General features: G+C 39.6%; 1 protein-coding gene across 1 annotated transcript in view; it reads right to left on the reverse strand.

Moving 5' to 3' along the window:
• LOC121677365 (zinc finger homeobox protein 4-like) overlaps nucleotides 1-21,233 on the reverse strand; it is a 23,661-nt gene extending 2,428 nt beyond the window's left edge. Inside the window, exon 1 of the mRNA XM_042055970.1 lies at nucleotides 20,928-21,233. The gene's annotated coding sequence lies outside the window, so the exon portion shown is untranslated. The remainder of the gene's footprint in view (nucleotides 1-20,927) is intronic.
• Between the last annotated feature and the right edge of the window lie 792 nt (nucleotides 21,234-22,025).

A 22,025-nucleotide genomic window follows, 5' to 3' on the forward strand; every position in this document is an offset into this window, starting at 1 on the left:
TCAGCCTCTGTAAGTGCAGTATGATTACAGCTAAGCTGCTCTGAGTCCGGCAGATCACTCGGTTTGCAGAACGATGGCACTGTACACAACAGCTGAAACTTGGGTGTTTATTTTTGGCCTATGACATAGACAGTGTCTCGATTTTTTGAAGCAGGTAAGCAAACCTCTCAAATCTAAAAATCGAAGGGACCCAAAACTTCAAGGCGAACAGTCCCTTACTTTAAGAATCAAAACGCTCACACATCATGACAGGTTTCTGGAACAAGAAAACTGGGTGTTCCCATATTACACTGCAAATTACATCTGTTCTTGCAGATAATCTGAATCTCTTTCTTGACACCTCTTCCACCCCTACATGCTGATGCAGCCTACACAGTGTCCAAGAGCTACGACAAAAAGGTAAGAGAAGATTGGGCTCACCTATACTATGGAGCGTTTAAGAAATTCCTTTCAAAAAGTTCTTTTAGAAGGTAGATGTCATTGAAGGTCACAGGCATACTAAATATTAAGACTATTTCAGTAATGCCCTTACTGTAATCAGATCTAATCTTGTCAGCCAAGTCAAGAAGGAAGTGATAAGCTTATAATACATAAAATGATCGTCACAGATTGATGACAAAATCAAGATTCGTTTTGGTATCTGAGATGGTTAAAATGACACTCTAATTGCTTATGGGGCAAACATCACCAAGCTTTAGTGTGTAATTTTAATCATGGATGAGCTGCAGGTTAATTATCTTCATGGCATGCATGTGGCTTTTAAAAAAATCTCTGAAATGATTTGATCATAATAAGCATAAAAGCCTAATAGTTTTCTAATTATTCCACAAACATTAATGTTTACCTTCCCACGTACCGTTTCTGCATAATGTATACAGACTGAAGGCAACCAAAATGCCTAAAATACAATCCACTGATGAACTGATCTGAAAATCATGAGGAGGGCAAGCAGACGCTAAATATTAGGAATGAAAGCAATGATGCTATTAGATTAGTAGATTAGACAGGAAGTTCCAGGAACCCATATGATCTTTGCCTCAATGATCAGACTCAGTTTATGTGTAGACCTATGTGGAACCTGTTTTCTGTACTCCAAAGAGTAAGAAAGCTACTAAACATTGGAGAGATTTATGAGTTTCTGAATGATAATAATTATTATATTACTTACAATGATAATAAAATTATTGTTATCACTTGAATTTCATTTTATTTTCATCCTTACCACAGTTCTTACCTCACAAGAAGGACCCACACTAGGATTATTACATATGTTCTGAATATACCTCAAATGCACCTCGGAAGAGTCACACATGATGTGCAATTAATCATTTAGGCTAGATGCCACATGGGCTCTACAACGGATCATCTCAGTCTTTCTCTGCATAAAGTAGATTCCATTTTCTCACTTTATATGAAAAGAGGAGTAAAAGGTACAGAAACTATGTTAAAGGAATTCATATCAGAAATTTACTATGATGTATTTTGTTGTAGTACTACATAATTTTCCATCAAAGTACCTATCAATTTCATCTCAATAAGAGGCATATTCACCAGAAACCAGGCCACACATGGAAGTCTTCTATACAGTCAAACTTATATTTCTAAAATTATCAACAACAAAACTATCTACATTGACACAGAGAGCAACATATTAGCAGATTTTAATATTTTTATGTAGCTATTGACTTTCGCTGAAGCAATGTTTGTTAGTGTATTCTGATAGGACTCTTTCTTCTGTTTTGGTTAAAAGGTTACTTAGATTATTATGTTGCATGGTGCTAAATATGATGACAAGTTATTCATTCTCATCAATGCCAAATGAAACTTTTCTTTTATCAACAGGACTCATATAACTTGTGCTAGCTTTATAAAAACCCCAGTGTGAAGACAACAAAGGCAATCATTTAACTTAAATCATCGAACCATTCCCAAATGACTGTGCAACAGATCATTCATTATATAAGTTTCTTCACCATCAAAGCTACTTTCTATTTAATCATCACCAATTTCTAGTCTCTACTACGAAATAGCCTGCTTTAAAAATCACAAAAGTCCTCAGGAAATTCCTCAGAGAAACCTGCTCTAACTTTTATGCTAAATTCAGAACAATACATACCTGCTGGTCTGCTTAGAATGTACATGGATTTTGGTACTCTCGGGAATTCACAAGATCATTGACTTTGATCACGTCAAATACTGTTTTCAGGAGCAGGAGACAATATGCAGAAAAGAACTTTGTTTTCTCTCTCCTTCTGCTTTGCTATCATCTGCAGTCACTGCTGCCTAAACTCTGCTCTGCTAAATGCCCAAATCCACCTAAGGAGTCCCTCTAATGAAAGGGGGTGCTTCCTGCACAATAGGAGAATGCCTTTGCCTTCACCACTCGGAGTTCCCATTAGAACCCAAAATCAGAGGCCAGTTTTACCTCTGCTTTGTAATTGAGGCTGCCCCAGCCCTCTTCTACGGTCCAGTGAGGCAGTGTTTGTGAAATGATTAAAAAGACCGTGATCTGATCAAGCGGCCAGAATAATGGGGAAAGAATGCTAGGTTAGCCACTCAGCTAAGAGCTGGGAAAGAAGGGCAGGGCCTTCCTTTGCTATTGTTTTTATTTTCCTCTGCTCTCTGGCTGCCTCTGGGTCTTTATTTACTCCAACTGAAATGGGTTAAAAGTTGTCTGCTTACAAGAGAATTTGGTAACAAGTTACAAATTTGGAGACAAAAAAATAGAAGAGGAAAATAAATAAAAATGCTTGAATTATATCAAGTTTCCAAAAGGTCATCACTGTTTCTGCTGTGGCCTTTTCCCCATTCCAAATCCTCTATCAATATGTCATAGTGAGTTAGGCAAAGACAAAAGAGAGGCGCAGTGTGAAAACGGCACATATATCTAATCCTGACAAAGCAATGAATAGGCCTTCACAAGTATAATTATACTTGTTTATTTGTTGCCACGTACAGAGAACTGATGAAAAAAATCCATCAAAGTGGTATTATGCAGACACCAAGAGCTTCTTTTCTTTGCTTGCTAAAGCCACATTGAGGCTTAAATTCCTCATTGTTAAATTCAGAAGAAAGAAAAAAAAGATTTTTGGCCGGTCCTTCTTTTTTTTTTTTTTTTTTTTTTTTTTTTTTTTGCATCAGTTGCTGACAGATCTTTTGTGTGCTGGGCCTTATTAGTTCACACTGCTACTTCATTTTTATCCATATTGGAATCCATAATTACAAACTACTGAACTGGAGATGGAAAAGGGTGTGGCTCACTCACCACAGGAAGGAGGTAGTGGCATGGTCTTTTCCTCATCGGCTCTTTTTGATAGATCAGAACACCGGTGACATACCTGGATGGAAGCTCCGGTTACAGCAGGGGACATATTTGATTCCAAGACTTGAAGATGCTGTTCTATGAGGCAGCCTTCATGGCAATTTACTTATTTTAGTTGGGTGTTTAGTATTTCAGAGAAAAAAAGAAATGCCTAACTTCTTTCCCATTTCAATATTAAAAATATTAGCAAAAGGAGTGGCAAAAGATTGAAAATACTAAGTGAGGCAATTTCAAGCCCAACGATTAAAGGCCATTATGGTCCAACAGACACTAAAACAAGTAACTTCACGAAAGCACATTTTTTGAGGTGGGATGGGGTAGTCAAGTAAGCCTTTTCTCTTGCAGGACAGAAATATATCAAAGTAAAAGCAATCTCCATAGTTAATGTTTGTGAGCTTTACAATTTAAAACAGAAAAGCTGTAATTTTTCTTTGCTGGCAATCTGGAAACACTCTGGAGTTAATTACAGCTGATTCGGAGTGAACCACAGAAACAAAGACCAGTCTATGTCCAGACAATTATACTGCATTAACCAGCTTAGAGCTTCCTGCTGATGCTTCAGGGCTCTGCTGTTACACCCTTCTACCTTCCCAGCACGAGAGAGAATGCTTCTGCAAGAAGGAATTAATGAAGCGAACTGCAAAAGAATGTGTGACGACCTCTCCTGACACGGCAAAAACTTTCCACCCATGTCATGACAAAGGGGAGAAGGTAATTAAGTTTGAATAGAAGGATGTAACCAAATATATTCAGCGTTTAGAACAAGCACATTTTTAAGAAGGGAAAGTTTACAAAGACAAGTATGCGTGTGTGACTCAACTAAGTCATTTTTCCTTGTTTTCCTCTCATTTTTCTCATTAAAATCTAAATGAGCAATTCAGTGCAGATTGGTTCCCCTCTCTATAAATAGGACCCTTGTGGCTGAAGCATCGTTTTCTCCCTCTTTGATTCTTTCTTTCCTTCCCTTCTTCTTTCCGAGTCTCCTCCCCCCCTTCCCGCTCAGATCACTAAATCTACGTGGAAGTTATGCTACAATTACATAGCATTGCACACGTGTGATGTGGAGCAAATGAGGAGAGGCATCCTTTTCCACCAGGTCCAATAGTTCTTAATGAGATTAGTTGTGGGAAACAGGAATTTTACCCAGTTTTCTGTACAACTTTAATCAAACTTCAGCTACTTTGCTTACAGAGGAATCAATAGTCCCTCTTTAAACCAAATTGTGCTATTATATGACTCATTTTATTTGTTTGCTTCAGAAAAATTTCATAATCAGGGGGCAAGATGGATCCAACACTTTAGCAACCTCTGGAAAAAAACTTGGGTAATTTCAACCACTAGAGTTGATTTCTAATTTTCTTATTCATTTTAATTGAAAATGAATAGTTTGCATTGGTGTGAGGCAAGGACACAAACTGCAATTATGTCCTGTGCCTTTGTCTGTATATATATATATATATATATATATATATATATATATATATATATATATATATACTGTTTTGCTAGTATTCCAGCTGACACTCAGCCTATTTGGTGATTGCTTCATTAAAGGGTAAAAGGATTTAATCAGCTACAGTATTACTGGAAAGCTGATGTTTGCCAATACTTAGAGACTAAACTGCCTTTTTCTTCCTCTAAAGAAAAGAAAGGTACCAAATCATGCCAGTGACCCAGTCACACATAAGTATTCACCACCTCCCCCTTTTCTCCTCATTTCAAAGTAGGGTTAGCCTTAATTGATCTTTTGGATAACTCTTCCCTAAATAATGCATAAATCTAAAACTCAGTGAGGGATTGCGTTAAAACACACTGAAACATATAGCCCGGAAGCAGTACAACATTGTGTCAGTCCCTCTCAACTTCAAAGCATCATAATAGTGAACTAATTAGTCTTCTTTCTCAGGTCCCTCCCAGATGCTCCTATCATACTGGAAAGTTCAAGTGCATAACACATAAAAATGAAGCTATAACATGGAATCATTTCAGTTTCCTTAGAGGAAAACATAAGGGTCTTTGATAATGTCTTGGAAATGTATAAAACAAAGCTACCATGTCTTTCCTGCACCTGTGTTGTCCATTTTAAAATTAATTGGCTAACTTCCCTCACTCAAAACAGCCTGAATATCTAGATCGTAGCAGGGCTAATAATCAGAAGAATATCTAAAAATTGATCCTAATTGACGTAAGCAATGCAACTTCAACTGTAGAATGTCTGATGACAAAAGGTTGACTAGCAACATCGCATACATTATCACACACACACAGTATAAGGACAATATCCTCTAATGCATATCTGTGTTTTTCCTTCTATATCTAGTCACATAAAAACATTTAAAGGGGAAAATAATTGTATGGTTATTTGTGTTTCTCTATTCCTATCAATATAACAATAAATGCACTAGTGTTAAATATACTAGAAAATCTTTCCTTGCAGGCGAAACCAACCATAATTACCTTCATAAAACTAATCACAGTTTAGGTATTCCAGCAAACATTCCTATTCCCTGAGCAATGACGTTAATGTTTTTACATGATTTCACATAGTTTTATCAAAGAAAGTTATATGAATAATTTTTTAAATCACTACCGAGTGGCTTTTGCTATATAGTATTCTGAGAGTCTCCCAAATGCAACTGTTTTTATATTCCATGTAAATATTTTAAATTACTTTATATTAAAAAACCACAGTAGTACTAACATAATAGGGAACATAAGCGGAATGCCAAGTGTTCTTCTAGATGAAATCTTGGCAAATTTATGCTTGATCACTAAGATTAGCCTGTTATTTTATTTCTATGTTGAAGAGCCTTTTGTCTGTGAGCTCTCTTCCCTCCCTCCCTTCCAGCCTTTCTCCTTCTCTCCCTCTGTCTTTCCCCTAAAAGTTGATTTGACTGCTGCCTAGCAGTGGAGTGAGCAATTCGGTAATTAACTTTTGTGTTTTAAACCTATGAAGTTTAATTAGATTTCATTATAAACAAACAAATGTCAACCATAATTATAAGCTCCTTGGTTTACCCACATATTATCCCTTTTCAAACAAACTCGATGTCAAACAAATTAAAATCAAGCAACCAGCAATTTTGAGTTGAATTTTACATGATCTGCTGGTAACCTGATTGCTTTAACTTCAATATCATTACAGGAAAAGTATTTCAGGAAAAATAATTACAAGAATTCCAACAGGAGACAAGCTTAATGGTATTGATTCAAAAGATGCATGTTCCCAGGACCATGCTGAAGAAGTAACGTTAGCTCAAATCTACAGTTTCTATTAAAATGAAATTGTCCAGCATGAAGAAGAAATCTAAGATGAATGTCTGAAGAACTGGAGATATAAAGCCAACTAAAAAAATTATCTGGCCCCAATTAGCTTACACGTTAAGTAGGAAAACATTAGTGTGGAACAACTAGGAGAAATGGGGTTTGCAGATTTGTTTACTGACTGGTTTATCTATTAGGACCAAGGGCAAGTGGAGCTGTCAGGACATAATGAAGGTAAATGATTAGTTAACACCAAGCCTGAACTCTTCTTCAACACAATAAGAGTTAATTAAAGTTTACCATCAAACATCAACCAAAGCAGGATGTTGATCAGGTTTCAGCATTAAGTGCAAACAGACAATAGTTGGCAGCAATTAGTGCAGCTATCAAATGACGTGCAATGATAATTATACATTTAAAACAGCTAAAGAGCTAGGGGAGAATCTAATCAGTGTCTTTGATGATAGATATTCAGAGGGCAGGAAGCAGGTATCAGATTGTTTCACTTTAACATTGCGAATCAGTAGAATTAAACAAGAAAAGGTTGTATGGGTACATCAGCTGAAAGAGAACAGTTAGCTGGGCCCAAAGTGAAATAAGTCTGCTAGGATTGTGCTTTCAAAGATAATAACTTGTGTAAAAAAAAAAAGAAAACCTGTTTCTTTTCAATTAATGTTTCCGAATAAACTCCGTGTGTATAAAGTTGAGCTTCTTGAATGTGTCTCAGTGCAGTTTTGTCACGAGGATTCCATCGTCCGCATTGTTATTGAAAGTAAGTATTAACTTTTACTCTAATGTGAAAAGCATTTTATACTTGAGTGCTATGTCTGTATATGCAAATACTATTTCCCTACGTAGATTTTAGATAGACGTTTGAAATTCTTTGAATGAGACTAAATTTAAAGGCCAGGTATACATGTTGGGCATATCATATGCATGTATAGCACATGAGAAATAAGTCTTTCCCTTGATGCAATCTCAAACCTGTAGCTTCAGTGGGGTTTAAACTGATAACCCCACACACAACATATGCCCTGGAAATTTCCTAGTTTCCAAGCTGATGTCTAAAAGCACATCTCGAGAACTGAGTCAATCCTAGCTCCCACAGTCTGCATTTCACCAACATATTGTGTTATGCTAAGGATTTGTATACACTGTTGTCTAATCCCAATCTTTCCCTGCGGCCAAATCTAAGCCATGGTTGGCTTCTAGTACAAAAAAAAAAAAACATGTGTCTCTCCAAAAGCCCCTTGTCCCTCTGTGCTCATACACTCATTGGTCCTAACATCTTCACTCATGCCATGACAAATGAGCTGTTGATCCTGATGTGACTGACCACCTTTATCTCAGATATACTATGAGCTCTCATCACCATCTCTAATATGCCACTTTGAGATGTCGTAGTGAAATTTTGAGAGAAAAAATTGTGTGTGTGTGTGTGTGTGTGTGTGTGTGTGTGTGTGTGTGTGTGTAAATATATGCTCCATAGGTAATAAGAAACCAACTCCATCAAAGGAGAAAAGGGAGCTGAATGTGAGCTGGATTTGTGGTAGGGAAACATTAGCGTGATCTACATGTTACTCTGGGGGGTGCTTAAGTCACCACTAAACGTCTGGTCAGTACACACCAGACAGTCAAGCTGTCATTTCAATATCTTTTCTGTCCTCAACATGAGCAGCTGGAGTAGAACATCATTTGTAAAGTAATATAATTGAACCTCCTCAGATAAACATGACTAATCAGTGGGTAGGACAGGCCTCTTCTCCAGTTCTACTCCAGGCTGCACCTAGTTTATTCGTACCCTCTTTATGGTATTAAATATCTATTCATTTCAGTGGGATAAGGGACTGTCAAAACTAGGTTTGCAATGACATTGTCATATTTTTAAATAGAAAGAGGCAACATTTTTCAATTATTATTAAATGTGAAACCCTTTAGTATATTTGAAAGGCAAGTGTTTGCTTTACCATTAATACCTCCACCTACAGGCCTAGGAAGATGCCAGTTGAGGGGCAAGATTTTGGTACATATACTGTGGAATTTATACACTGGATTCTTGTCATAACCTCTTTTCTCCTATCCTCTGGAGATACACAGCTAATCATTGTTATTCTCCCATAACAGACCATAAGAAATGGGGTCAGTCTTTGAGGTAAAATGCTGTCCGCTCTTGGACCATGCACAAGCTCTTATTGGCATCGGTCCCCTTCTTAGAGCAAGAACAAAGCCAAGTGCTTGTGTGAGCTTTCTAAGTAAATCAGAGGTGAGCCACATTAAGTGTTGTCCATGATTTTCTTGTTGACAGTGAATACTTAAACAGCACTCTATGACCAGGGGCTTCTGGCACACCAGAATGATTCTTAACCAACTGGCAGTCTGCTTCTTTCAGAGAAGGAAACATCCCTGCCCACTTTTCTTACAACTTTCCACCTTTTAGACTATTGTGACCCTATCTCTACTCTCTCAGCTGTAAACCCAGCCTAGTCAGTTATGAGTTAGCCTAGGACTCAGACACCTGCAAAGCAATGATTGTGGTTTACAGACCAAACCATTCAAACACCAAACCAACTAACATGCAGACCAACCAAACAACCAACCAACCAAACAACACTTTTAAAACTAAGAAACATACACACACACACACACACACACACACACGAAGGGGGGACAGAAATGTAAATGATTCTCATATGCAGAACACAGAAATTTACGAAACGAAAAAGCTAAACCACTTAAAATGAAAAATGCATTGCAGGGGTCACATTCTTCACACACACACACACACACACACACACACACACACACACACACACACACACCCTAGATCTCCTCATCTCCTCTGAATTATGTGATTTTTCCAAGAAATTTTGATGAGCCTCCGTTTCCTTATCAGCTGAAAAGGGAATTTTGTCTTTTCCCTTCTGACTACAACAATCTAGATCTCTAGTATAAATACTTATGTACATTGCCCTAAACATTTTCCCTGAGGAAATTTTTCAGAAAAGGGACAACCAATTTATTTTTTTCCATTTCTTTATGGTACCTAGTTGAGAGTGGGAGCAAAATATGCTAGCATAATAAACTGAAATTGTCAGTGTGGGCTTTTGATAATCAGTAAGTCACTCAGCATCTTGAGCTCCAAGAAGTTGCCAATAATAAGTTCACCACTGTAGATGCAGCAGCTAAGTGAGTGTGAGCACTGCCCCATAGAGGCTGCAGTTTATTTGAAGAACTCTTAAGCACATACAGTCCCTAGCCTCTTTGATTTTCGTAAAAAATATAAACAATAGTTGCACATGTAAACATGTATCACAGTGGAAAATTATTAGAAATTAAATTATTTTGAAAGCTGTAACAAAAATATTTTTCAGTTTATAGATGGTCCCAAGCATTTCATTTATATATTTATTAACTTTTAGACAATCTATCATCTTTGAAACTGGACAATCCTTCATCAAATAATGCATTATTGTAAAAAGGCAAAGCTCTTTTATTAACCCTAAGAATTAAGCCGAGTGGATGCTAATAACTTGACTAAAAAAATTCCTTAAGATGATTTAATGATTCTGTAGACATTTACGTATATGTATACATAAAACTAGATTTTTTTTTCCTCCAGGCTGATAGAAATTTTGGTTAATAGGTCACCCCAGAACAACATGACTGATACTCATTTCATAACATATCAAAATCTCTTACTAGCAAATACATAGAAAAGTGTAAGCCGGTTTTGGAAAGCCCCCTCTCTAATTCACAGGCTCTCAATAGATTGAGTTCACTGCAAAACTGAAGTGAGCTTTGTGGTCTTTTCTATTATTGTATTTAATGGACAGCCAAGACTCTTGAGTTCATGAAGTTTGACCAAGGTTTGAATTATTTAAAAACTGTTTCTGTCCTAATTTGCTTTGCAGAAAAATGAAGAACCAGAAATGCATTAAATATCTAGAAGTCCTCATAACTAAGCCAAGTTGCGAGGATGGAGTGGGAGATAATGGTGTGGAGAAAAAGCCACCTGCCAAGCTAGATGCCATCCAGAAACCTGCCAAGGAGAAAAAGATGTGAGAAGGCTGATATATCCTTCCCTACCTCTTAGCCGTACTCACTGCCTAATTCTTATCTCTTCTTATCAGGGAGAGGAACCACTCTACTCAGATCCTTGTAGATTTAAATTATCAAACACTCACCATCCAAATGTTACATTAATATCAGCTATTAAAGAAGAGCCAAGCATGGCCATAGTGACCACATATCATGTCACCTCTCGCTGACTTACTTTGCAGTTCATGACACTTATGTCCAGCAAACCTGGAGACACAAACTAGAACACTGAGGCTTACAAAGATTAAACACTTGGACAAGGTCAGTTACACATCTAAATTCATCATGACAGCTTTTAACCAAAATGATGTCTATGCATCATTAGGTTGCTAAAAACTTAAGTAGACTCTCATCTAAAATTTAAGTGAGAAAAAAAACCAACTTACTGAAAAAGAAAGTGAGTGAATCCAAAGTAAACAGAATGAAAGGGTGGGCTGGCTTGAATTATGTGCATTCTTTCTGTACATTATGCTGCCCCCAAAACTTCACAACCTTGTCCTCATTTGCTCTCCACACAGAGAACGGAAAGTTTCTCCTTGTTCACACCAGGTCCATGATTATTAAAAATGCATTTTAAGTCACTGAGGTCATCAGTATTTTTATGAAACATAGACTCTTCTTGGCCATTCAGAGCACCTAGACTAACCTGTTACTTAACACAAAAGTATGTCACAGTGCTGGGAGGCTGCCTGGCTGCTGCCGAGCCCCCTTCCGAAGCAGAAAGCAGACTCTAGAGGAGAAAACAATGTCCTGCTAGACTGCCATCACACGTTTTTCTTTGCTTCTCTTCACCATCGTCACAACCTTCATTTTCATCCATGCAACAATCCCTTTCCCAAACATACAAGACACTGGGGCAAGCACCAATCCTTGAATGGTGGAATAGAGTTCTTATCTTCACACTCTCCTGGCATGCTAGCTAAGTTAATAACCTCTCACGAACTTCCTAATTTTCCAAAGGAGCCAAGTGAACTGAATTGAATGGATGAAAGGCTGTTCTCTGAATATTGAGTCTTTAGAGTTTTTGGTGGTCTCAACAACTTCCTTGCTTTTCCTTTTACACAGCTTATTTTGATCACTTCTTAGCAAAGAAGGACATTTAGCTTTTGGGAGAAAATTTTCATAGTTTGTTACTGAGCATATTATGGAGCAAAGAAGCATTCAACTAGAAGAAAAAACAAGTGTGTATGTGTGTGTGTGTGTGTGTGTGTGTTTGCATGTGAATTGAATAGAAATGTTATCAAAAATGAAACACAATTGTATCTGCTAAAACAAAAGAACTCATTTAATAGATTCAGGAAGTCATAAGTACAAATTACATCATTCCTAAGTTTATCACTTTTTTTAAGTGCTACAAACTGAAATTGAGAGAAGACGGGTTTCATGACAATATCCTGGGAGGAAAGATTAACCTATCACTATTAGGATTTTCTCAGGTCATTTTTCTACCTAAGCAAATTTTATGATTCTCCAAAATCTTCTTCAAAATTTTATTTTGTTTTCTTTTTAAGAATACAGCAAGTTACACACAATAGAGTTTAAGTTTCTGTATTTTAATGTTGTTATGGCAATAAGTGTCCTTTCTCTTTAGAATGAAGAAAAAGGCCTTTATGGACAGTTATAAAATGCATATTTTAGCACAAAAGTCAATTTTTGTTAAAATTATTTAGATCTAAGTAAATATTCATGAATGTTCTCTGGTTTAATAACAAGGACAAAACGCAATCAAAAAAACTTGTTTTTTAGCGACACGTGCTAGACTATGTGTTACACAGCTATCGCTGAGTATTCCTGTGTCCCTAGGACAGACGGGCATCAGACAGGAGCATGAGATATGTCTATGCCAGCCTCCTAGCGGACCAAAACACCTAATGAAGTTTGCTTGGCGCATTAGGGCACTCTGACATAAGCACCAAGTCAATTTACTCCATTTGTTACTATTTGTTTATTTATCGTTTTTAAATCTAGAATGCTAAAGTGGACAATTATATTAGGGATGCCTCTTGCCAAACATGACTTTAGTGTCAAAGCTATTTTTACATGCCATGCATACATTCAAAAATTCCTCAGTGGCAAGTATCTCATTTCACTCATAGCCCTTTGAGTAGGGTAGTGGAGAACAGCCATTTGTGACCTGAGGATTGTATGTCAAATGTGAAACCATATCAAACTTCCAAGGCAACTTGTGAACCTCTGAAATGAGGGAATTAACACAATATCAACTCCAGCAGATCGCAAGGAGCCCAATCCTCATGCAAGGAAATAATGCCACTGAGCTCTCATTAAAAGCCTGTTTTTTCCTAAGCCATCAAAGACCAGGAGTGGACTAAGATTTTGGTTATGTTGTCAGGGATAAGGAAAACAAGTGCCAAAAGAAATTGTGCACTTTCAGTTCTCACGTGTGTCCATCTGTTCATGTATAAACATATATTCTGCTCTGTCTGATTCTTGCAATCTTGATATCAGAATAGCCTGGGCTTTTGCCCCGTTCCTAAGAATGCAGACATCACATAAGCTACTATTAACCCACGTGTGATCCGCATCCATGGTGGCTGGAACGCTGCCAGTTACAACACATGGTGCCTGCTTAACAATGTCTTAAAATATAAATGAATTTATTTTTTAAATTAACACATTTTTCTTATGGAAATACCTTAATAAACCCTTATTCATGTAAAAAATAGCCTACATGTGGATTTTTTTTGTTCTTTTAAGACTTTTTTTCAAGCATATCATAAAGTTAACTATAAAAGTTTCTGAAACAATCCAGAATTTCTTGACAAATTTTAAAAAGGACTCTAGTAAAGAAGTTGGGTGACTTTATAACAAAGATCAAACACTTTTCGTTTACAATATGCTGTACTCACGAGGCAACCTGGATACTTTCATTTACAAGAAAACACTTTTGATTTCTCAAGTTTCCACATAACCTTCATAACAAAACCCAAGCAACTGAACCCCTAATGTGATGACACAAACGGAAGTTCTGCTGCCTGGCCACAGACCAGCTAGGAGAATGTCTGGTGGAGTCTTCCAGCTCTGCTCTGGGACACTCTTCCCCAGGGACCCCATGGATCATTTGGGGTGACTCCAAATTGGAAAGAGCTTTCATAAAATGTATACATTTATACAAGATGTATGCAAATAATGATCTATTCTGCTCTTATTTTACATACATGCAAAAGAACCCATTCTCACCTTTGAAGGTGTCTCAGCACGTGGTATTTTCATTACCCTCATTATGAAGAAACTTCATCAAGAAACCTGTTTATATTGTCAACTAATAAGCAATTGTACCTCTAACTAGTACAAGAAAAAACCCAACTGCAAATGTTTCCAAGTGAGCGTACAGCGCCTAGACACCTTTTAAAACAAGCACAGGAGCACACCTATGAACTAACCAAATGATTGCATTCAGAACTTTATGAATTAATGCCTAAGAGGACAACTTTTAGTCTCATTTGCTATCCCTTCTTAATTTACAAAAGCTGACAGGCCACTTAACACTTAACATTACCAAAAGGCAGAATACACCACTCTGCCCCCAGTGAAGTGTTCTGTTAACTGAGGTAGTTATTCCTTATCAATGGGAGCTAGTACACTATAAGGTCAGGAATTAGATGACCTTAACATTCATGCCATACCACTGGCTTCTCCTAAAATCACTATTCTTGCCAGCAAAGTGCTGCGAATTCTTGCTACTCAGTAGTCAATATTTGGCTATGCTGATTTTTTCTTAAAGCCTTCTACATCCAGACCTCTGCTGATATACTAGCTTGAACTCTCTTCATCCATATCTTCTCAATCATGATGAAAACTCAAGGCATCTAAGAAAGTTGCTGAAATCTGAGGCACTGCTTGTTTGCCCGTGTCTTGGACAAACATAACTTTGGAGAGAGCAGAACATAGACATAAGGAGAAGCCTGCATTTTCATCTCCCTTTCTTCTTAGTCATTCAGTCAACCATTTGGATCCCTATTCACCAGAGCTTGTCATTATGCAAAAAAATGCTAATCCTTTTCCGATGCTTTCACACTTGTATAAACCCCCATGCCTTCAACTGAAAAGCAATTATATCAGTTTACCTTTCTGTCAAAAACAGGATTAATATTCTAATAACAGAATCTCCTTTCTTTCCCCATCTTTTTGCTTTAGGAAACTAGTGGTTATTAGTAGAGACATTCTTTGAACAAGAACACATTATTTTAAATATCATTCTGCCAACCAATGGGTGAAAAAGGCAGAAGGCAGAGGCAGAAGACAAAGTCCTTCAGTTCCTGCAGAAACTCTGTTTTGTTAGAGACTGACCTTGCCTTGCAGATGCCCACAGAGAATGAGACTCACTCTGGTCTATTAATCAGAAACAAATTATGAAAGAATGTAGCTGGACTGGTTGACACTATCCAGTCTTGGGAGACTCAGTAACAGCCGAGTAACAATGTCCTCTTCATGGGTAATGAACAGCCATGACAAATGGGGCAGAGAAACTATTTATTTGCATATGCAAATTCCCACACAAGGGAAACATGTACAAACAAGTGTCATTGTAAGGTGGATTAGGCAAACAACGATTTCTTTTTAGGACATTCTGCAGCCCAGAACATTAGTCAGCACAATTAAACCAGTCTCCATGGAGACTAATGAAATTTCACCATGGTATGAGTTAAATTAGATAGCTAGTTATGTGTTTCCACAATCCAACTTGAAATCCATTATTGTTTCTGAACAATATAGCAATTGTGCCTAGCTGATCTTTGCCAGCTCAACAAGCTTCTAAGTTGACAATTTGCATATGTTAATATAATTAAGCACTAATTACATGAAACTTGTACATATTCACATGCACTTTCCCTGGGCGCTTCTCAGTTTGAACCTTGGCCAAGTCTTTAACCCTTAGAATGATTTTGGTGGTGGGGGAGATGAGAGCCCCAAAAGACAAAAACAGAAAAACCACACTGCCTATGGGGACAGCCTCTAGGCAGACACATTCATTTATAAATACAAAGCCTGACCTGGCTTCTCATATTTCTAGCCACAGTGACAGAAAACATTTTGTGAGTGTACTAGAAATCCAGGCTAAGAAAATGAAGACGGGGTAGCAGTAGTAGTAAAAGGCTCCTAACAAGTGTCTGAGCTAGGAGAGCAATCACACTCATTTCCAGAAAGTGTTTTGGAAGATTCTGTTCTATTGCCACTGTCAAACCTTGGGAGATAAAAAATGGTTTGACAACAGCAAAAATAGCAAGTAGAAAAGGGAAGAGGAGACAGCAGCAACTAATGAGCTTCACATAAATATATGCAGAGGCAATTAAGCAATGTTAATTACTATAACGGCAGTTAATTGAATATAATTAGATATTTTAAGCCACTGAATAAAACATAGTTAAGATTAATTTTATTGAGATTAATTGTAAATAAGGATAGATTAGCTCTGTGTTTTGACAGGCATAAGAAGTAGTTCAGCAAATTGGGTAAGAGCATGGCCATCAGTCCTCAAACCATAGATGATCCTAGTGGAGCACCTCAGAATCATCTCCTCGATAAACATGACTTTTCAAACCCAAACACACAGGAATCTTTCGGGAAAACAAACAGCTTGCAGAGATTAAAGAGCCTTTTGTCCTTTTTCATGTGCATTCCTTTTAACAGACTAAATTAAGCGAGTCTGGTGTACGTTTTTAGGAAGGAACATTTCACACTGAATGGAAAAAATGTTCTATCACATATGAAATTCTTGCAGCTGTGCGGAACTTGGTCCAGATGGTTTAAGACTATAAAACAAGACCAAATGATAGGCAGTAGGCCTTCCGAAGATTATGTGATAAAGTCACAGTTTTTTATTTCCATCCTTACCCCATTTCTACTTTGTATTTCCCAACCAATTCATATATTTTTTGATATAATTGTGTTTCTCCAAGAAAGTCTCAAAAAATATTGCTCCTACTAAGTGCTAGAAACTAAACATAAAGAAGAATGGAAGGAGGTCTCATCTAACAAACACTAGCTAAGTCACTCAGCTAGAAAACTCAACGATAGCCATGACAACAATATATGTAAATGACAGCACTTGATTATTACTGTCAAAAATGATGATTTCTAGAAGTACTTCTTAGGAAAATGTTGCTACATGAAAAATCTCTTCCTTACCATACTTTCACACCTACCCAATCCATGCATAGTGTTTTAGAAAATTAACACAGTCCTCAAGAATGCTGAACAAATCACTACTAAGAAAGGGACACCAATTGATTTTGAAATAAATCAATAGGTGATTAACATAATATTTTTAAAGCAGCAGAATGTATATACCAAGCACAAACACATATGTTATATCCCCAATGCATCATAGTTTTGATCGAAGGAGAGCTTTACACTACTGACCCTGGCTCTACACTGCCTCACAACTTTTGTAGGGCACCTTTAGTCTTTATAACGAAAAGCCTAGAATGGTCTGTGAAACAAGACTGCGACAAGGCATTCTGCAGTGAAAGATTTTAAATCATCCAGCCTCTTCTAATAGACTTGAGACTTATTGAGGTAGAAACCATAAAAAATGAAGAAGGGAAATTTAATCCCTGAAATATTGATTTGCACATTAATATCATATAGGCAGAGGGCAATTTGGCTTCGTGGAAATGACACATTGTCGACCCTTGGTGAAGTCAGAGCCAATCTAACTGCTGAACATGTCTGAACCTCAAGAGTTATTAAGGGCTTCCCTTCTTGCCTTTATGACTTTTCTTCAGCCTACCAATGCAATCTTAAATGTATTATCTTTAAGAAATAATTGTAAAACCTCAGGGGTTTTCCAGTTAATGGAAGGGAGGCCAAACCACATCAGATTCTGAAATGCAACATTAAACCCTTGCAATCAACAAAACCACCTCAATTCTCATCCATCCAGTGCAGGATCTAATATTGTTATTAGAGATAATCAGATTTCATTGTGTAAATTTAGGCTCATGGTCAGAATGGAAGCAGTAAATTCTGCAATATTAAACAGCAATTTTCTTAGCCTCCTTTCTGTTTCAATTGCTGTTGCAGCACCTTTAAAATAATCCAACTAGCTCACAATTAATGGACAGAGTTGGGCTACTCTGCCAAAAACTGCCGAAGATTACAATAGAACCAAACAAGGTTGCCTGATTTTAACTTTAAGTGGCAACTTTCACTTCCGAGACCCAGAGCCTCTGTTTCTGCCTCACCCCACAGTGGGTGCTGTGGCTGTGACTTACACAGCTGGTTTACCTGACCTTTCTTTGTTCCTTGGGTACATTTCACTTTTCAGATTTATGGTACTACCCTCATATTTCATTGACCCTATCTCCATCGCTATAAAAAAAGGAAAACAGACGAATAAGAGTTTACTTTTTAAATACAAGAGCAGCCAGCTATTGAATAAACACACAGTGATGCTCTCCACAGTTTACGCCATAAATATTAAAACCATTAAAAATACAACTGTATGGACCTTATGATCCCTGCACTGAAGCCAGGTGCCAGAGGTTAAAACAGCTGGCTAGCTGTCTTTTATTTGTGTGTGTCTTCCTGCTGCTTGGAACTCCAGCCCTTGAATAATATCAAACATTCCCTTAAGGATTTACTTTTTATTTTCTTTAAGAAGAGGAAAGAAAATCTTCAATTTTTTAAATATGCTTCTCAGTGGAGAAGAAAAACTCTAAAAGCACAGTCACAGAAAAAGTGAAATAATTCTAAATATTCCCTTTCTGCTTTATTTAAACCCATCCTTTCCAACAAATACTGTACACACCATTCTTTTTATTCTTCAGTTAGAAAAGAGAAAAGAGCGAAAAAGAGAGAAAGAGAGAAAGTCGGAGCTTGCTCTGCCAGTTTTGTCAGTAAACATGAAGTAAAGCAAGTGTGGATGGCAGCGGAGAGTGCTACATACCCGGGCTGTGTTTTTGCATTGCTCTCAATGGAAGCGATCGATGCCCGTGTCACTGTCGCGTCCCAATCGCAGCCAAGTCTCAGCTTTAATCTAAGCACCAACCGAAAAGGCAGCGGCAGCCGCAGCCTCTCCCTGATTCTTCCATCCATCCACCCAACTAAAAATATAACACTACATATGAGCTTTAACCACTCCACGTTTATAGGGATCAAGCCACTGAAAATCCAGGAGAACACAATAAAAAAAAAAAAAAAAAGAAAGAAAGAACGAAAGGAAAAAAAAACACTCCTGTCTCTTGTCTCTCCTCTCCCTCTCTCTCTCTCTTCCTCTCTCCTCTCTCTCCCCCCGTGTCTCTCTGTCTCTCCTTTTGCCATCTACATGATCCTTGATTAAACATGGAACAGAGTTAATAAAAGGGGGGGGGGGGTCAAGGGGAGGAAATGCGACTGTCAGAAATCGGGATCGCCAGATTTCCTGGTGAACCTGCCTCTGTCTGAGTCAGTGTCAGTCCACCATCTTCAGCCACTCAACTTGTCTTTGGGTTTTTGTTTGGTTGGGGGGGGGTGTTGTTCTGTGTGTGCTTTTGGGGGAGGGGGAGAGTGAAGGCAAGGTGGGGGCTGGAGGTGGGGGAGTGGAGCGAGTGTGTGTCTGTGAGTGTTGACTCCTTGCGTGTGTGTGTGTGTGTGTGTGTGTGTAGGGGTGGGTGTGTGTGTGTGTGTGTGTGTGTGTGTGTGTGTGTGTGTGTGTTGGGGGGGGGTGTCCGTGTTTGTGATCTGAACCTTTGGTACCTACAAGGAGGGTGTCTCACCGAACGGTAGCTAAAACCTCACCAGGACCGCACGGAACTGTGGAGACACAGCCGAAGGCACCGCCGGAGCCTCATATCTGGGCCGGACCCCAGACCCAGCGTTGAAAGGAGCCCCCCGCCCGGATCACAGGTAACAAAAGAAATACAAACCAGTGCACCGTCTTCTGGGGAAGGGGACTGGATAGGGAACCTTCTGCAACTTGGCCATCGCTGAGGAACTTTTATACAATTCCATGAGAATTTTTATTATTTTCTTTTCTTTTAGAAAAGGGTAGAAAGAATGGAAAGGGAGGGAGGAAGAAGTGGGGGAGGAAAAAAAAAGACAAGACCCGCCGAATTCCAGCCCCTGCTCGCTTGCCTAGCTGCTCGGGCCATAAGGCGCGCGTGGTGCCGGCTGAAGCTAGGGAGGTGAAGTTCATTTGCAGACATGGAACCCTGGAGTGGGGTGGGGGGTTGGGGGCAAAGAATGAATCAGTTCCCACAGTCGGCCACAGCCCCCTTACACTTACACACACAGGCACACACACCTTACACCCTTGCCCTTAACCAAAAAGAAAGCAAAGCCTCTTGATCCCCAGCCGCGGGTGTCCTCTTAGGGCGGCGATCAAGCCCCGGGCAAACTGCCTCCACCCCTAGGTCCGCAGCCGGAGGCCGGGAGATCCCGCCTCCTAACGGACCTGCCAGGGTCCGCGGCGCCGGCGCAGCCTAGAGCAGCCCCGGCCTGTCTCTGCCCGCCGCGGCTTGGCGGACCGGTGTCTACCTGCAGCCCAGCCGGGCATTCGCCCATCCTCCTGAGCCAGCGCCCCGCGCGCACCGGCCTGCTGCTGCCCCGCACAGTGAGCTCCCTTCGGGGAACTTGCAAAGGGGTGGGGAAGGTAAAGGAAGAAGAAAAGAAACCCGAAAAAGGGGCAGGGGAGGGTTGAGGGATAGGAGAGGAGAGGGGGCTCCAAGCCCCACCGACCAACGTGCAAACTTTCGGAGGATCTGTGCCGAAGAAGCGTCATCTCAACGGGGTGCAGGGGCGAGAGGCGAGCGGGGACCCCAGGCAGTGTCCGCGCCGCTGCGGAGCTGACAGCTTCGCCGGGCCACCAGAGTGTCTCCAGCTCCCGGTGAAGGCAGAACCCGAAAAGACAGGGAAAAGGACAAAACTGCTGGCCGAAAGTGGAAGATCTGCCACTTAATCCAAAAGTTAAATCCCGAAAAGCACGTCCTCCCCCAAGTAGAATATCAGCCCCCCCTTCCGTGCCTTCTCACTCCCTCAGCAGAGCAAACCTTTGAGCCAAAAAATGGGGGAAATAGATGGAAAAGGGGGGCAGAGCGGAAGAGATAGTCGGGATGAGGGAATGTGTGCTAGGGCGAGCGGGAGCAAGCCAGCTAGGAGCAGAGAGGGAGAGAGGCGGAGAGGGAGAGGGAGAGAGAGGGAGCGAAATATCAAAGATTGTGCAAGATCAGGCTGGAAAGATAATCGATACTCGACCTAAATTTAACACAAACTACTCAATAAAAGTTAAAGAAAAAAAACTTACTTTCCATTTCCCCTGCAGTTCCTACTCGATCTTCGCCTCTTTTTTGTTTTGCTTTTATTTTACGTACAGCTGATCACATCCAAGTAAAACGAGAGGGTTCATTAAAAAAAATAAAAAAATAAAAAAAAATAATCCTCGAACTTTATTGGGTGAAAATAAAAACGCTGGAGCAGAAAGTGGGGGGCACGGAGCGGTCCTCGGGGGTCCGGGAGGAGTTAAAGCATGTGCCGACCGCGGTCTCGCTGTTTGGTTGTGAAGGGGTTGGGAAAAGGAGGAAAGGAAATGAAAATCCGATATGTCTTTATTCTGCTAATTATTATCGTTTTAGCCCTGTTTAAAAAAATGGCTGATTAAGTTGAGTGCGCATGTCTTTGTGTGTCTATTCCCGATATGCACTCTGGGAATGAGAGAGGAGAGCGAGGGAGAGGGAGAGGGAGGGGGGAGAGAGAGGTGTAATTAGTGAGGTGATCAACATTCCCCAGACTGCAAATGACGCGCAGCCGGGACTCAGAGCAGCCCGGGAGCCTCGCGACTTCCAAGGCTCCCAGCGCTGCGGCTGGAGCCCTGGACTAGGCGACCGCGGAGAGAGGGGATGGGGACCTCCGGGGCTCGCACCCCATGCGCCCCCGCGCACAACTCTCAAACTTCATTAGACACACACGTTCACACACTCACACACAGAGAGGGCCGAGGAAAGAATATAAAGCACAAATAGTTTCTAAGAAATGCCCTTTAACCATTCGAGATTTTTTTTTTTTTTAATGAAGCAAAGTAATTACTATCGGACCAGAGATTTGTTTACTGGGGAGTTTTAAGGAGAAATGTTAGCTAGGGTAATTAAGAGCTTTTTTTCTAACATAGTTTATGCTACTATGCACTCGGACGCACTTTAATGGCAAAATGCTGGGGCCTGAGCAAATATGCAGATGTATGTAAATGAAGAGAGCCTGTCTGTGCAAACACCAACCAGCCCTGCCTCTTTCAAAGGAGGGTCCGTACTCGGATCCGCAGGCGTTCTGTTTAAACTGTACGCACTCGCATTCGTGACCGAGAAAACCCAAGGCAAGGGAGATGGAAGTGGTTAGTTTAGTTAAAGTA

The sequence above is a fragment of the Arvicola amphibius genome, chromosome 11, assembly GCF_903992535.2.
Source record: "Arvicola amphibius chromosome 11, mArvAmp1.2, whole genome shotgun sequence".
Classification (NCBI taxonomy): Eukaryota; Metazoa; Chordata; class Mammalia; order Rodentia; family Cricetidae; genus Arvicola; species Arvicola amphibius.